Source organism: Panthera uncia, chromosome C2 (assembly GCF_023721935.1).
Source record: "Panthera uncia isolate 11264 chromosome C2, Puncia_PCG_1.0, whole genome shotgun sequence".
Classification (NCBI taxonomy): Eukaryota; Metazoa; Chordata; class Mammalia; order Carnivora; family Felidae; genus Panthera; species Panthera uncia.
This window is the reverse complement of record NC_064810.1, coordinates 38,047,779-38,067,329: the sequence shown is the minus strand read 5'-3', so window position 1 is coordinate 38,067,329 and position 19,551 is coordinate 38,047,779.

Here is a 19,551-nt window from a genome sequence, read left to right as displayed (position 1 = left end):
AGGTATCATCATAAAGAGTTAGCAAATCTTGAACCTGTTACATCTAGAACACGACTCCCTTTTTGCAAAATTAATGATTAAAAAATAACTCTATGAATATTTAAAACCAAGGAAAAACCTACCAAGAGTTCATCATTATACTTCTGCTTAGCCTTCTAATTCCCAAGGCTAACAGCATGTACAATGACTTGATTAGGGCTCACAATATATATATATTTTTAAATCAGTCTTCCCCTATATGTGAATTTCTGCAAATATAAGCATATAATAGGTACACCTTGGGCTGCTAACACATTTACATAATAACAGAAAAATAACATACTGTGAACAAGAAGAACATACTTCATTCCTCTGATACTTCCCTCCCTGGTAACCAGAGCTATAGCATTCAGAAAAGGGAAACTATGATGCCTCAAGAAAGAGGATTAAAATACATGCAAGAACGGAATAGTTTGCTATTTAACAGAGTAATCTCATTCTGTTATGTCTTTGGTACTTCTGCCACTATAAATTGTTCATCACATTTGCTCAAATATCACAACATACACTTTAATTTAGTAGTTTAAAATTTGGCAGTTAAATAACACCATCAGTATATGACCAGTTTTATTTCCTCTAACCCTACATATTGTGTCACCCACCTCATTTAGTTTTTATATGCAGGTGATCTTGGTTAATCATTAATGAGCTACCTTACTTATCCATCTGTATCTCTCATTGCCTTCAACGGTGACAAACTACTACTACGACAATTATTGCTACTACGACTTCTACTTCTTGCTGGAAGCCGAGCTATCCCAGCCTGAGTGGCAGGGCCCGGGCTGTGGACGGATTGGTCACTGCAGGCCGGCCCACTGACAGTGAAGCTTCTTGTACTCCCGCTTTTAGGTAATTTGGCCTTAATGAAGTACCTGGGGTATTGTCTGTTGGGGAATTGCCTTTGGCAGGCCCCCTGGGAAAAGAACCATTAGGGAAGAAAATAAGGTTCCGCAAGAAACTGTGCGGCCTTCCGTTCAGCCCTTGTCATCCCCTATGGAGACTCCTCTACTTACAGGAAGGATAGCCTCATACATTTGCCAGCAAAGAGGGCCTGTGAAGGAGAGACATATGGATTTGAAAGCCCCACTCTGGCAACTAAGGAGTGTATTTCTGGGCACAGGTGACTTCAACCCCTAGGCCCACCTGGCCCCCAGGAGGCATTCCAGATGATGACTGAACCTAGTCGGTTAAGGTACAGAATGATTCATTCGTTCCTAGGTGCATTGTCTCTCTGAGAATGTATGAGGCATGGATTTCTAAGGCTTTTTCCACCCCTTTCTGGCACCTGGGACCAAGGCAAACACATTGTTCTTCTGGCTTCATGAGGTTAGGAGGTCATGTCCCTGTAACTGTTCCACTTGAGGTGTTGAGAAAAGGAGGGCCTTTCATGAGAAGAGCAAAGCAAATGCTTTGTAGATTATAGATAAACTCAGATGCATAATGGAATAATGTAAGAAATCAATCAATAATCAAAGGGTATGCGGGAAAATTAGGGGAAAATTGTCACATTATTTCTTAAAGGTTGATTACACATAGGAACATTTTCAAAATTAGGTAATGTTAGAAAAACATAGATGACGTATGTCACAAGGAAATCACTAGCATATATAATGCCACGTTTGCTACAATAAATAGGCCAGTTCAACGCACTGCTGTTGTCTGTGTCCATTCTTATTTTTGTTTTTTATTTTAGTTTTTTATTTCACTTTTGTTTTATTTTCGCCGGTGCCGTCCATCCTTTGGGAACCCCTGGACCTGCTGGAGCTGGACTCTGGCAACTTCTATAAGAAGACATAAAACCTACTCTCTTAAATTTTTAAATGCACAATACAGTATGTTAATATGGACATAATGTTGTATACCACATCTCTAGAACTTAATTCATTTTGTATAATTGAAACTTTAATACCTGTTGAACAGCAACTTTCAATTTCCTGTCTCAATTTCCCACTTTGCCTTCACTCTTTCCCAGATCACACTGTGGCCCTTACATTTTACCACCTTCTTTGTTTCTTTTCTATTTTATCCACCTGACTCCTGTCAAATTTATTGCATTTTTTCTTCCTTTAACTCTCAAATTCCAGATAATGATCCAATTCTACACATGGATAATATTTAAAATGCCAAAAGAAGTCTTGCACTCTAAAAAGAAAATCATTATATAATAAAGTGATTTTATTTTCTGCACTTTAAACATTTTTATAATATCAGTATTTTATGAGGACCTCTCTGTTAAGGAGGAAAGAACATAGTATGCTATCTAATACATTTCTCATCATTCAGCCTATTAAACAGGTTTTATATCTAAATTGTTTTCTTTTTTAATGTTTATTTTTGAGAGGGAGAGAGGGTGGGGGGAAGGGCAGAGAGAGAGGGAGACACAAAACTAGAAGCAGGCTCCAGGCTCTGAGCTGTCAGCACAGAGCCCGACACAGGGCTGGAACCCAGGAACCGTGAAATCATGACCTGAGCCAAAGTCTGGCGCTTAACCGACTGAGCCACCCAAGGGCCCCCTAAATTAAGTTTTGATTGTTGTTTTAGCCTATTTATTTTTAATATACCTTTAGTCCCTCCTATTAATTCAATATTTTAAGCAAAATGAAATACCAATGTCTCCTAACCAGTAAGAGTATTTGGATAAAGATCTAGTTCCTGGCAGGATGAGGTAACAAAACAAGAATGGCCACAGCTCCTCATCATCAAGGAAAAATTGAAATGCTCTGCATTTGTCTCAATTCTTAACCAGAATTTAAAAAGAAAGTGAAACCCAGTTCTGCTCTGTTAGTTGGCTGATGATAATTTTGATAAATATGATTAATATTCACCCTAAATTTAACACTAAATTTTCCAGCAGATTTTATATGAGAATACATATTCAGTTATTTTTAAGTATATTTGAAAATAAATAGTACATAACTTAAAACTATGGAATATTTAGGAACTTCACAGAGATATCATTTCTACTTATTTTCAAAAGAAAACCATAATCCTTAAATCTGTTGCTGAAAAGTTAAAATGTAACACAAACACCCATCTAATCCACCTACCAATTTGAGAAAATGATTGAATCATACACACTTGAAACTCAAAGGTCCTAGTAAAGATAACATTTCCTAGAAAAAATTCTTAAATCACATCTTCTAGGTTAGCTTTTAAGAATGTTCCTCTTTTCCCTGATATCCTGTTTGACATGGTCTTCCAAGAAAACAAGGTATTTGGACTAAATAACTTATGTAGAAAGTAACTTCACAATGAAAAGATATCAGTTACCATATATTTATATATGTGAGTTATGCTTTAACGTCTCAACTTAGAAATCCATGTTCATTAAGGTTTATAAAATTTTTTTTAAATGTTTATTAATATTTGACAGAGACAGCACGAGTGAGCATGAGTGGGGGAGAGGCAGAGAGAAAGAGGAAGACACAGAATCCTATCAGCACAGAGCCTGATGCAGGGCTCAAACTCACAAAGCATGAGATCATAACCTAAGCTGAAGTCGGATGCTTAACTGACTGAGCCACCCAGGCATCTCTAAATATTTCTTAATGGATCATAATTTTATGATATATTTAATAATTAATAGTGACAAGTCAGACTTTGCTTAATCATTTTTAAGTATTCAATTGGTAAATTAAATGTAACATGAATTTACAAAAATAACGCATTTATCAAAAATGCTTTCCTCTGTAACTTTGTATGTTTGCTGTTACTGTGGATGTTTCTAGCAAAGTGCCAAATTATAGTAACTTAGCTACTTTACTTTATTTGATATAACAATGATCTTTCAATATAATTAAATGTAAATGTATATATTTTATCAGTTTAACAAATGATAAATTTTCTGTAATTGCCAGGTATATACATCAGGAATTAAAACTAATGATCATAACATAAACTGTGATCTCTTTTCTTGTGAAAATTTAGGTGGTCATGACAGCACTAATTTATCAGGACTATAATCCATCTTGTCTGCAAAAATGAACAGAATTTCAGTAAGGAAAAAACTTATTGTTTGAATGTAGGAAAATATATTCCCTTAAGTTTTCAAAATATGCTTGTAAAGACTTGAATTTGGGGTCCAGAGAAGCACACTTTTAAATCTTATAACTACTACTTACATGTAATGTAATCTGGGTAAATTGTTTCAACATCCTCCTCCAAAAAAAAAAAAAAAATGGCAGTCAAAATATGTAGTGTAGATTATCATAAGAATTATATGAAAAAAAAATTCTACATAAAGGACAAAGACACTATCTGGCTAATAGTGATAGCTCCAAAAGTATTAACCAATTTTCCTTCTTCCTTTATCATAACTGCAAATAACCAAATGTCTAAATATTGACATCTCTCATAAAAGAAGAAAAACTGTGGTGAATATACAGAAAATTCACCAATTTAAATTTTTAGTGTACAATTCAGTGGCGTTAAGCATATTTACATCATGCAACCATCAATACTACCGATCTCCATAGCTTTCATCATCTCAAACCGGGAACTATACACATTAAAATGTAACTCCCCATCCCCCACCTGCCCCTAGCTCCTGGTTATCAATATTCTGTTTCCTCTATGAATTTGATTATTCTATTTACTTCATATACGTAGACCCATACAACACTTGTCCTTTCACGTCTGGTCTGTTTTACTCAGCATAATGTTTTGAAGGTTCATCCATATTGTAGCATGTATCAGAATTCCATTCTTTTTAAAGGCTGAATATTATTCCATTGCATATATATATATATATATATATATATATATATATACACACACACACACACACACACACACACACACACACCATATTCTGTTTATCCATTCATCCTTCAATAGACATTTGGGTCATTTTTACCTTTTGCATATTGTGAAAAAGGCTGCTGTAAACACAGTGTACAAACATCTGTCTGAGAATTTGCTTTCTGTTCTTTGGGATTTATACCTAGAAGTGGGATTGCTGAATCATGTAAGTTATTTGAAGAAACATCAGACCGTTTTCCAGAGTAGCTACACCACTTTAAATCCTACCAGTAATTGCATATCCTTGCCAACAGTGCTGTTTTTATGGGTTGTTTTTTTGGCTCTTTTGATAATAGTCATCCTTTTAATATGAAATGATATTTTATTTTGGTTTTGGTTTCCATTGCTATTGGTATATCTTCTTCAGATAATGTACATTCATGTCCTTTGCCTTTTTTTAAAATTGGGTTGTTTCTAGCATTGAGTTTCAGGAGTTGTTTACATATTCTTGATAGGAATCTCTTATCTGATATAGTATTTGCAAATAATTTCTTATTTTGTGGGTTGCCTTTCATTCTTTTGATGTAAAAAAAAGTTCATTTTGATAAAGTCCATTTTATCTAGGTTTTTTTTTTTGCTTTTGTTGCCTGCACTTTTAACATCATATCCAAGAAATAATTGCCAAATTGAATGAATCCTATACCCTGCATTTTCTCTTAACAGTTCTATAGCTTTAGCTCTTATGTTTAGCTCTTTGACCCACTTTAATTTTTTGCATATGGTGTGAGGTGAGCACCCAACTTTATTCTTTTGCATATGTATATCCAAGTTTTTTTTAGCACTATTTGTTAAAAGACTAAACTTTCCCTGTTGAATGAACTTGGCCACACTGTTGTAGATTATTTGATCATATATGTAAGAATTCATTTCTGGGATTTCTATTTTATTCTGTTATCTATATGTCTACCATATATATGCCAGTGACATAATCTGATTATTGCAGATTCTAAGTTTTAAAATCAGATCATGTGAGTCTTTCAACTCTGTTCTTTTTCAAGATTGTCTTTTCTATTGGCAATTATGTAGAATACAAATTTTTTATATATTTTTCTATTTTTGCAAAAAATATTGCAATGGGACTTTAAAAGGAATGACATTGAATCTACAGATCACTTTGGGTGATACTGATATCCTAACTATATTATGTCTTCCAATCCATAAACATAAATGTCTTCCCATTTACTTATGTGTTTAATTTCTTCCAGCAACATTTTTTAGTTTGCAGTATACCTGTTTCACTTCTTTGGCTAAGTTTATTCCTAAGTGTTTTATTCTTTTTGATGCTATTGTAAAATGGCTTTTTAAGAATTTTCCTTTCTGTGTTGTTCATGGTTAGCACATAGAAACATAACTGATTGTGTGTTTAACTTGTGTTCTGAAATGTCAAATTAATTTATTAGCTATACCAATTGTTTTGTGGAATCTTTAGAGTTTTCTACATTTAAGCTCATGTCATTTGCAAATAGATAATTATTACTTCTTCCTTTCCAATGTGGATGCCATTTATTTTTAGTCATTCCTTCATTGTCTAACTGTTCTGGCTAGAACTCCCAATACTATATAGTAAAGAAGTGGCTAAACCAGGAATCTTGGTTTTATTCTTGATCATCAAGAAAAATCTTTCAGTATTTCACCATTGAGTATAGTACTTCAGGATTCTCCTATATTTCCATTATTATGTTGAAGATGTTTTCCCTTCTATCCATCCTTTGTTGAGTGTTTTTTATCATAAAACACTTCTGAATTTGGTCAGATGCTTTTTCTGCATCAATTGATATGATCATGTTTTGTCCTTCATTCTGTTAATGTGGTATATTAATTTATTAATTTATTTTTAGTTGAACCATTCTTGAATTCCAGAAATAAATACCATTCAGTCATGGTATACAAACCTTTTAATATTCTGCCAAATTCAGTTTGCTAATTCAAACCAAAGTATATTGAAGATTTTTTTGCGTGTTGGTTTGCAATTTTTTTTTCTGTAGTGTCTTCATTTGGCTTTCATAGTAGAGTAATATTAGCCTCATAAATGAATTAGGAGATGTTCCCTCTTCTTCAAAAATTTGGAAGAGTTTCAGAAGAATTATTTTTTCCTTAAATGTTTGGGGAGGAGGGGCCAACATGATGGAGAAGTAGGGAGATCCGAACTTCCCTTGTCTCTCAAAGAAAGAAGTGCTGAAGCCAAAAGACTTTGAACCCCAAGAATCTGGGAGGAAAAGAGACAGTCGTGCTTCCAGGGACCCACCAGGACAACCTGATGGGCCATAGGTGGGTGATTGCAGAGGGGAGGGATCCACTCCTTCAGAGAAACAAAGAGAAGAGAAAGAGAGGCCAGGGAAGCAAAGGACTGTATCTGGACAAAAGAAAAACCTCAGACCAGGACGGAGAAAGAATCTCTAACTGCGGGGCTATCTCCAGACTGGAGCAGGCTGTCCAAACATGCACCCGGGGAGAAGGGAAGCCCTCCCCAGGCTCAGTGACTAGGTCAGAGAGGATCCCCTCCCTGGAGTGCTATGGGGCAGAACAAAGCCTGCCTGCGACTGCTATGCAGGGACCACGTATCAGGCAGCAGGGAGCTGTGCTTCCCCAGTATCTGGGCACGTAGAGCAAGAGTTTAAATCCCTGCCAAGCGCCAGGTACCGGAGTCAGCGAAGCGAGACAAACCACCTTGTTCATGTTTGCAGCACAGTGACGATGGCTCGAACAGGGTGGTTTGGGACACTGGGTCTGTGGAGGAGAGACTGGGAGGTTGCCATTTTACTCCCCACCACCACCAAGGTGGGACCTCAGGGATGGGAGGGTGGACCTACATTGGAGGAGGGCCGGCCCACATTGGAGGAGGGCTGCCTACAACAAACCATGCCCTTCTGTGCCTGGTAACTGCATATTTACTGGAGCAGGACAGACGCTGAGGATCCAGATGGCCCCTTCTCCAGACCAGCATTGCTGCATTGCCTGGTTTAATTCTCAGACAATTCTTATTATATAGATATATTTCTCCCTTCCTTTTGTCCTACTTACTTTTTCTCTCCTCTAGTCTGGTTACTCTGGTTGTTGGTTTGTTTAAGCAGACATGTTTAATCCGCTCTTGATACATGTTCCACACCTCCTTTATTTTCCTCTCTCTCTCTGGATTAAGCTGTTTAGTTTCTCTGGTCAATTTTTATTCTTTCTTTTTCTCTGCCCCTGTTATTTCTCTCTTTTTATGGGATAAGGCCTCTTTCATCAGCACCTCCACCAGCTTGTTGTTTACTTGTAGCTGGTGTTTCTGTTTTTTTGTTTTGTTTTTTGTTTGTCTGTTTTCTTTTCCAGGGCTACTTCAACTAACAAATCAAAGCACATCTTGTGGAGGGTCCAAAACATTGCTCTGAGTAAGGAAATAAAGCAACCAAGGTCACAACAATAGAGAGCAAGTAACACTCTCCAAAAAAAACACCTCGTGAAGGGCCAGGCCCTGGACACTGTATGACCCCTATTTAATATAGTAGTGCTCAAAGGTGCAGGGCACATAAAAAGTTTTTAAAACACATAAGGGACAGCAAACTAGCCAAAATGATGAAACAGAAGAATTCTCCTCAAAAGAAACAGAAGAATTCTCCTCAAAAGAAATTCCAGGAGGAAATGACAGCTAAAGAATTGATCAAAACAGATATAAACAATATAACTGAACAAGAATTTAGAATAATAGTCTGGGGAAGGAAGCAAACATTGAAATCCAGAAGGCACAGAGAACTTTCTTCAGATGTAACTTGAATAGATCTTCTGCACAACCTATCATAGTGAAACTGGCAAATACAAAGATAAAGAGAGAATTCTGAAAGCAGCTAGGGATAAACAGGCCTTAACATACAAGGGTAGACACATAAGGGTAGTAGCAGACCTATCTACTGAAACCTGGCAGGCCAGAAAGAAGTGGCAGGATATTTTCAATGTGATGAATGGGACAAATATGCAGCCTAGAAACCTTTATCCAGCAAGCCTGTCATTGTCATTCAGAATAGGAGAGATACAGGTTGTCCCAAACAATCAAAAACTGAAGGAAGTCAGCTTAAAGGGGACTCTGTAACTGAATTATTGAAAGGACCACAAAGGATAAGAGATATCACTACAAGCATGAAACCTACAGATAACCCAATAATTCTAAACCCATATCTTTTAATAATAATACTGAATGTAAATGGACTAAATGCTCCAATAAAAAGATATAGGGTACCAGAATAGATTAAAAAAAAAAGACCCATCTATTTGCTGTCTAAAAAAAAAAAAAAAAAAAAAATGGGTCTTTTACAATAATTAATCACAAACATAAGCAATCTTATTGGTAATAATGTGGTAATTTCAGGGGACTTTAATACTCCACTTACAACAATGAACAGATCACCTTGACAGAAAATCAATGAAGAAAAAATGGCCCTGAATAATACACTAACCAGATGGACTTGACAGATATATTTAGAACTTTTCATCCTAAAGCAGCAGAATATACATTCTTCTGGAGTGCACATGGAACATTCTCCAAGATAGATAACATACTAGGTCACAAAACAGCCCTAATAAATATAAGCGAATCAAAATCATATCATACACACTTTCAGATCACAATGCTATGAAACTTGAAATCAACCCCAGGAAAAAGTTTGGAAAACCTCCAAATGCATGGAGGTTAAAGAACATCCTACTAAAGAACAAATGGGTCAACCAGGCAATTAAGGCAGAAATTTAAAAAATACATGGAAACAAATGAAAATGAAAACACAACCATCCAAATCCATTGGGATACAGCAAAAGCAGTCCTAAGAGGAAAATACATTGTAATCCAGGCCTATCTCAAGAAACAAACAAACAAAAAAATCCCAAATACAAAATCTAACAGCACAGCTGAAGGAACTAGAAGCAGAACAGCAAAGAAACCTCAAACCTAGCAGAAGAAAAGAAATAATAAATATCAGAGCAGAAATAAACAATATATAATCCAAAAAAACAAAAAACAAAAACAGTAGAACAGATCAATGAAACAAAGAGTTGGTTTTTTGAAAAAATAAACAAAATTGATAAACCTCTAGCCAGGCCTCTAAAAAAGAAAAGAGAGAGGACCCAAACAGATAAAATCATGAATGAAAATGGATGTATTACAACCAATCCCTCAGAAATACAAGCAATTATCAGAGAATACAACAAAAAAATTACATGCCAACAAACTGGACAACCTGGAAGAAATGGACAAATTCCTAGACATTCATACGCTACCAAAACTCAAATGGGAAGAAATAAAAATTTGAATAGACCCATAACTAGTGAAGAAAATGAGTCAGTTATCAAGAATCTCCCAACAAATAAGAGTCCTGGAACAGATGACTTCCCTGGGAAATTCTACCAGACATTTAAAGCAGAGATAATACCTATCCTTCTAAAGCTGTTCCAAAAAATAAAAATGGAAGGAAAACATCCAGACTCATTCTATGAAGCCCCCATTACTTTGATTCCCAAACCAGACAGAGACCCCATGAAAAAAGGAGAATTACAGGCCAACATCCCTGATGAACATGGATGTAAAAATTCTCAACAAGATGCTAGCAAATCGAATTCAACAACATATAAAAAGAATTATTCACCATGATCAAGTGGGATTCATTCCTGGGCTGCAGGGCTGATATAATATTCACATCAATCAATATAATACATCACATTAATAAAAGAAATAAGAACCATAGGATCCTATCAATAGATGCAGAAAAAGCATTTGACAAAATACAGCATCCTTTCTTAACAAAAGCCCTCAAGAAAGTTGGGATAGAAGGAACATACTTAAACATCATAAAAGCCATGTATGAAAAGCCCAAGCTAATATCTTCAGTGGGGGAAAAACTGAGAACTTTCCCTGAGATTAGGAACACGACAGGGATGTCTACTCTCACCAATGTTGTTTAACATAGTGTTGGAAGTCCTAGCATCAGCAATCAGACAACAAGATGAAATAAAAGGCATAAAAATTGGCAAAGAAGTTAAACTTTCACCTTTTGCAGATGACATGGTATTCTACATGGAAAACCTAAAAGACTCTACCCAAAGACTGATAGAAATGATACGTGAATTCAGCAAAGTTACAGGGTACAAAATCAATGTACAGAAATCAGTTGCATTTTTATACATCAATAATGAAGCAACAGAAAGGGGAATAAAGAAACTGATCCCATTTACAATTGCACCAAGAACCATAAATGCCTAGGAATAAACCTAACCAAAGATGTAAAAGATCTGTATGCTGAAAACTACAAAAAGCTTATGAAGGAAACTGAAGAAGACACAAAGAAATGGAAAAAACATTCCATGCTCATGGATTGGAAGAATAAATATTGTTAAAATGTCAATACTACCCAAAGCAATCTACACACTCAGTGCAATCCCAACCAAAATTGCGCTGGCATTCTCCTCAAAGCTAGAACAAACAATCCTAAAATTTGTAGGGAACCACAAAAGACCCAGAATAACTAAAGTAATATTGAAGAAGAAAACCAAAGCGGGAAGCATCAGAATCCCAGACTTGTGCCTCTATTACAAAGCTGTAATCATCAAGACAGTATGGTATTGACACAAAAACAGACACATAGACCAATGGAATGGAGATAAATGTATGGCCAACTAATCTTTCACAAAGCAGGGATAAGTATCCAGTAGAAAAAAGACAGTCTCTTTAGCAAATGGTGCTGGGAGAACTGGACACCAGCATGTAGAAGAATGAGACTAGACCACTTGCTTACACCATACACAAAAGTAAACTCAAAATGGATGAAAGACCTAAATGTGAGACAGGAAACCATCAAAACCCTAGAGGAGAAGGCAGGTAACAACCTCTTTGACCTCAGCCGCAGCAATTTCTTACTTCACACATCTCCAAAGGCAAGGGAATTAAAAGCAAAAATGAACTATTGGGACCTCATGAAGATAAAAAGCTTCTGCCCTGCAAAAGAAACAATCAACAAAACTAAAAGATAATCGATGCAATGGGAAAATATATTTGCAAATGACATATCAGGAAAAGGGCTAGTATTCAAAATCTATAAAGAACTCACCAAACTCCACACCTGAAAAACAAATAATCCAGTGAAGAAATGGGCAGAAAACATGAGTAGACACTTTTCCAAAGAAGAAATCCAGATGACTAACAGACACATGAAAGGATGCTCAACATCACTCATCGTCAGGGAAATACAAATCAAAGCCACACTGAGATACTGCCTCACATCAGTCAGAGTGGCTAAAATGAACAAATCAGGAAACTATAGATGCTGGCGAGGATGTGGAGAAATGGGAACCCTCTTGCACTGTTGGTGGGAATGCAAACTGGTGCAGCCACTCTGGAAAACAGTGTCGAGGTCCCTCAAAAAATTAAAAATAAAACTGCCCTATGACCCAGCAATAGCACTGCTAGGAACTTACCCAAGGGATACAGGAGTGCTGATGAACAGGGGCACATGTATCCCAATGTTTACAGTGGCACTTTCAACAATAGCCAAATTATGCAAAGAGCCTAAATGTCCATCAACTGATGAATGGATAACGAAGACGTGGTTTATATATACAATGGAATACTACTTGGCAATTAATAAGAATAAAATCATGCCATTTGCAGCAACATGGATGGAACTGGAGGGTATAATGCTAAGTGAAATAAGTCAGTCAGAGAAAGACAGATGTCATATGTCTTCACTTATATGTGGGTCTTGAGAAACTTATCAGAAGACCATGGGGGAAGGAAACGGGAAAAAAATAGTTACAGAGAGGGAGGAAGGCAAATCATAAGAGACTCTTAAATACACAAAACAAACTGAAGGTTGATGCCGGGTGGGGGGGAGAGGGGAAAGTGGGTGATGGGCACTGAGGAGGGCACTTGTTGGGATGAACAGTGGGTGTTGTATGTAAGCCAATTTGACAATAATTTATACTAAAAAATAATAAAGTAAATGTCTGTAGAATTCACCAGTGACCTATGTGGTTCAGTGTTCTTCTCTGTTAGGAAGGTTTTGATTACTGATTCAATCTCCTTACCAGTATAGGCCATTCAGATATTCTATTTCTGTAACTACACTTTTATGAATAAATTTTGTTCACTTAATGAGCATAAGGAGTTATGAGTCGGGGGAGGACAAGAGTTGATTCTATAAAATTTACCCTCTATGATGTATTTTTCTAATAGAACTAGAGAAAGGGAAGGTAGGAAGATGATATTTTTAAGTGTCTATGATGGGGACTATTAGATATTTTACATTATTCTATTTAAAGTATCGTTTTATATTCTTATACATATTATATATATCCTATGTTATATCTTATATGTTCTTCTAAATCCATCATACTATCTTTGTGTCTTCAAAGTTTTGTAACTCTTTCAAGCCTATTTTCAAACAGGGAAAACTATCTTCACTATATTTGATAAGTTTACATATTTAATGACATGGCATATTTCAAAGCCTCCAGCATGGTCCCTAACATACAGTACTATGGACCCAACCAATTCCAGTTCTTTCTCCTTGTTTTCTTTGTATCTTAAAAATAAAGAATAAAGTAAAGGGGCGCCTGGGTGGCTTGGTCGGTTAAGCGTCCGACTTCGGCTCAGGTCATGATCTCACGGTCTGTGAGTTCGAGCCCCGTGTCAGGCTCTGTGCTGACAGCTCAGAGCCTGGAGCCTGTTTCAGATTCTGTGTCTCCCTCTCTCTCTGCCCCTCCCCTGTTCAAGCTCTGTCTCTCTCTGTCTCAAAAATAAATAAATGTTAAAAAAAAAATTAAAAAAAAAAGAATAAAGTAAGGATTACAAATAGCTTTAAAAGCAAAAAGTAACAGCTATGTGGCACCTTTAACTTTTTTCCTTTTATTTCAATAGTCCATCTCCTTATCTACCTAATAAGTAGTTTCATTAAAGAAGTGGCATACATTCACTGAAATGTATGGATTGATTTAAAATATTTAACTAATTTTTACCCTTCTATACATTTTTCCATAGATATTAGAGCATTTTTTAAGGTTTCGTATATTTCTGAATAGCTAAATATATATTCAATACATATTTGATAACTAAATACCTAATATAGAAATTCCTTTGTGAGAGGAAACCTTACAAATAAACAGTTAAATATATTTCTATGAAGTTCATTTAGAAATGCTCAGTCATATAAATTCTGTTGAAATCCTTTCGTCATGACACTCATGGCTTAATTTGTTTCTAACTCACAATAAATTCAGAACGCTAAAGAATAAGTTAATTACACTATTAAGTTTTTTGATCCACCCTGCAATTAGGTTTTAAACTCAAATCTTAAAACAGAGGACAGCTTATTAGAGCACTCTCTTTAGGACAAAAGGGAACAAAACTGCATTTAAAGAACACATAGAATATAGCCATGTTATGAAACTGTCCTGGAGACTAAACGAAAATAAGCCATATAATTACAAGGAAAGAATATGTTTACTATATATAAAATCATATTATTAACTTGGAAAATGGTAGAAATGGAAGTTACCTAGAGGTTCAAATTAGATTTTTACATGGATTTAATATTTTTAAAATGCTAATGACGAGAATAAAAATGTCATACGGGACATTTGAAATGTTATTCCAGACAGTGAATAGAATTTACTGTCACAACATATCCTGAAATTAAGTAGGGCAATGCCTTTGCCATTCCTCTTAACTCTTTTATTTTTTTCCTGTGTTCTTAACAGACTCCTGTATACTTGTTCTCAAAATAGGGGCTATTCAGATGCTTCTTGGTTATCAATACAAATGAAACCCATCTATAAGATTAATTTCCAGATTATGCAAGCATTCCAATTCTTCTCAGTATCATCAAACCCCATCATTAAAATATTTGGTCCTCACAAGTGAAATGCGTAACTTGTGATAAAAAGTACTTTTAGAATAAAGGACATAATGAATTTAAAGTCCTGAATAGCAGAATATTGCTCCTATTGTATATCTGCCAAATGCTTGTTATAACTTATCTATATATGTTATAAGTGGTTATGGATATCTACTGTAAAATAATTTTTAAATTTTATTTATATGTGACATTTTAATTCTGCATGGCTAGGACTGTTAAATTGCAATGCTATAAACATTCTGATAGTTAAATAGCAAAGTTATGAACATTTTTGATAGCTGATGCCAGCCACTCCAAACACAATGCCCTCACTAATATTTTAAAATTCCAGGGATCATATATATTTCTTCCATTTACCTAGGGCCTAATTCCCACCTTTTGTTAGACTTTATCACTTCATATTTTGTACCTGCTTTAGACTTTTCCTTATTATCACACTACACATTTTAGACTTGCATGAAATATTTCACTTTGTTCATTAGAAATCTAGTTAGGTTCAAACAGTCATTTGATTCATATATTATAGCAGCAGTGTTCTGTATAGAATACACTACTTTAAGTAGAATAACAAAGGCTAAAATAATGCCTTTATCTCCATCTTTCTCTTAAAAAGCTCCCACAATATTGTAAACCTATAAGAAGAAAAAATATTTACCCTAAATACATTTATCCTAAAATAAATAGTATGAGGAATCAAATTCCTCTACCTTAAAGCTTAACAATCTAGTCAATAAAGCCTTGACTATTTTTTTTAGTGTAATAAATATTTCTAATATTTTAGTAAATAATTATTGAATGTTAAAAATTTTATAGTAAAGAATGTCTTTTTCTTTGGGCTGTTACAATCATATCCCACTTAGCTTTTTTGATTTTTGTTTCCAGGAACTTACAGAATACTAATGAGATTGGTTCACCTTGGTGCATTTTAGACTATTCTCATAGTATATCCAAACCTGATTCTCACAAAGGTACCATGATTTATATGCATAATTGTCTATACACATGCTATTGCCCTCACTAGAATATATTGCCTGTCTTTTCCTGGTTTCTATTTCCACTTCAGATATTACCTGACATGTCTCTTCCACAATTTTTTCCCTCATTAAAACTGTTTTTTGCTCTCATTAGATGGTGATCACAGTAGCAGGCATTTTATCTTGTATTTCTTTACACCAATACTTAGCTTAATACCACACAGTAGACACTCAATAAAGTTAAAGGACAATTTTTTGAATTTCATGTATTTCCCTATTATCTTAAATTACATATCAATTAATATACTGAGCTCAATGCTGAAACTGATTAAAAATATGTCTTAGATATAGTTCTTGCTAGTTATAAATTACAAAGGGACATAAGGAAGCAAAAAATCAGGTAGAAGATTTGGCTGAAAGAAAGATGATGAATGGCTTTTCTTAGTTTTTGACATAATAAACATTATGTGCTTATTCAGAGATGGAAAACTTGCTTTGAGTTTTCTGCAAAGTTAGATTCCAAGGCAGCACCATATTCCATGACTTCTTTTTTCTCTTTTTTCAAAACCCAACCTCATTAATATAATTCAGTATCTGAGCTGTAAATATTTTAAATTGAGCATTTGGGGGCTTTCAAGAAATAAGTATATGCATTTAGAGTTTGTCCTTACACTTTGCTTGTATTTGGTTTAGCATTGATCACAGCCACATCCTCAGAATAATCCTTCTTGACATTCTGAAAATCCTATGTAGGTAAGTAAACTATATATTCAGACACTTCTATTTTATAATATCTATAAAAACATATGTATTTGATAAATGTCAAATTAATAAGATTAAATCCTATTCCCCACAGTCTTATGTGAACAAATAAGGCATTAATTTTCCTAGGAAAAAGCTCAACTCCCAGGACATATTTCAAAGCCACTTTCAGTTATCATAAGTTGTGGGATTCCTTCAGTCACAAGTGAATAATAATGCCCTTCCATTGTCAATGCCCCATTTAGATGTTTTTAATTTCATCACATCACCTTTCACAAATGTTTATGAAATATTTAATCAAGAAAATGTGTAAAATTTAAAAACTCCGGACTTCACTACAAACTTTGTTTAATCTACAAAGGGTAAGTTTTTCACACATATTTAAGTTTTCTTGTGAGGTTCAAATATTTTGATAGTTATTTACCAAGCAAATATCTACTGATCATTAATTACCATCTGCAATTTAACAATGTTTCCTATTCTCAGTAATATTACTTGTAATATTTAGAATTATTGTATCCGTGAAATCCGCATGCAACCCTATTATGCCAGGCTTATATAACATACGATATTCAGTTCCCCTACTGAATGAATTTATAGATTTACCTTAAAATAACAATTTCCTTGTCATAAGACCTAACGAACTTCAGCTTACATTGAGTGACATCTACACATGTAGTTGGGACTGGAATCACTATCCTGCTATGGTAGAGTATGAAGACAAATGTGTACCTCTTTGCTCAATTTTACCTCTATAAAGATCCTTAAAAAGAAAAATATATATAATTCAAACAGTCATTCTTTTCTATATTTTTTTAAGTTTATTTGTTTTATATTTGAGAGAAAGAGACAGCATGAGTGGAGCAGGAGCAGAGAGAGAGGGAGACAGAGGATCTGAAGTGGGCTCTGTACTGATAGCAGAGAGCCCACTGTGGGGCTTGAGCTCACCAACTGTGAGATCGTGACCTGAGCTGAAGTCAGATGCTTAACCGACTGAGCCACCCAGGTGTTCCTATTCTTCTGTACATAAAGCTTTTAGAGCTCTTGGATCCATAGGTTCTTAAAACATAGTGTGCATTAAGATCACTATCAGCTCTACATCCAGAAATTCCAAAGCAGTAGGCCAATGGTGAGACCCAGAACAACACTGTCAACAAGTTCACTGGATGATTCTGGTACTTGGATCACATGCCGAGAAACACTATTCTAGGACATGAAATTCTAGGTTCACAATTGATGGAAAATCAGGAGAAATCTGAGGATGATGTGTTGACTGTTCCCCGCCCCCCCCACCAATATTTTTCAGTCTTTTATAACATTTTGTATGAAGGCAATTAAGGTTAAATTGATTGGGATCCTTAAATTGAGCTAAATAAAAATGCAGATATTCCAAATAGGAGTTATATGAAGGGATGACTAGCAAAAAGTAAGTAGGTTAGGCATTTTAATAATGAAGATGCTTTTAAGTGATGAAAAAAAAAGGGAGACGAAGAAGAGAATCATTAGATGTGAACATAGCCATAGAAATCACCACAATGGGCAATGACATCAAATAGATCTCAGAATTAAACAACAAAAGGAGGGGCAATGGAAAGTCAGCATAAAAAAAATTCAATTAGTAAATTGGGTATATGACCATTATACATGCAAACACTGTTCAAATTATGATTAAAAATTCATCTTGGGGTGAAAAAATATCTTACAGAAAATTTTTTAGTCCTATATAGGCTTGACTAAGCTTATAAGATTACATGCATTGTGATTAACTGCACTGCTTTCACACTTAAACTGAGCATATACATTCATGAAAAATACTAGACACTATTAAAATGTCTTGTGACACGATATTCTCAATGGGTATAATTTAGAAGATTAGAACAAAGCAATATACATACTGGCAAGACTTGTGGCAGAAAGGGAAAAGGGATCATAAGTATCCTAACCTGTCATTTGTGTTCTTACAGAGTTTTGACAACATGGACACAGATCATAATGATAATTACTTCAGTGAATGTTTGTTCTTCTTGGTATTCTGATGCCATGTTGTTTCTGCTGATGTTCTCACTTCCTACTGTAAATTATAATATCCTAATAGGAAAAGATCTTGGTTATTTCAATTTTGAGATTTTCTTGCTGTATGATACCATTTTGAGTAATTTCACATACTTTTTAAATCTATCCCTAAGGTGAGGCTGATGGACCTCTACTCAGATATGTGCTTAATAAAGTAATTTCAGAAGTGGATTCCATCAACAAGTAGGTGGTCTTCAAATTTGGTATCACCAACAGATGTATGTGTTCTGTCTTTAACAAGGTATGATGTGATTTTGGATATTAGCACCTGGATTTTTTTTTCCTTAGCAAAAGTTTCTCACATGTTTCTTTCGACTATTCTCATCTCTCAGTGTGACACAGGAACTCATACTTGATAGCTAATAATTGAAAATGGCCAGTAAAAAGCCAGTATAATTTTTAATTTATGTAATTTTCCAGTTCCTTTCTCTGCCTGTTCTCCACATGTTGCCACTTTCTGGTTACCAAACAATACAAAATAAGTTCTATTTAGGAAAACATAAAAAGTTGTAAGTTTTCAGTATTATCTTGTTCTTTAGTTCAAATTATTCCAAAACTCTTGCTTAAACTGGACGTTTGTCATATTTATTGTCTAATCATGCTCAAACTTTCAATACTTTAAGCAACTATTTATGCGTACTGGATGCTATAGGCATAGTTTCTGGGGGGCTTTCAATATGTAGGAACACACAAAACCAGCAACAACACTGATGTATAGAGCTTATATTCTAATTAGGGAAGACAAACATATGTCAGGTAGAGATACGTAATGAACACAAAAATAACACATGGTGGAAAATACTAGAATGATGTGGCATTGTGTTGTCATATGGAATAACCAGGAAAATCTCAGATGATTTCTGAGCAGATGCAATTCCTACTCTACTCAGTGTGGGTCACTGTTCTTATTGTATCTTGAGTAATACCATTTTCTAGGATAGTCCTTTCACATTGTTTATCAGTGTCAATTTTGGTTAAAGAAAAAATAAAAACAAAAATGGAGCTTAAAAAAAAAATCTCTCCTTTCA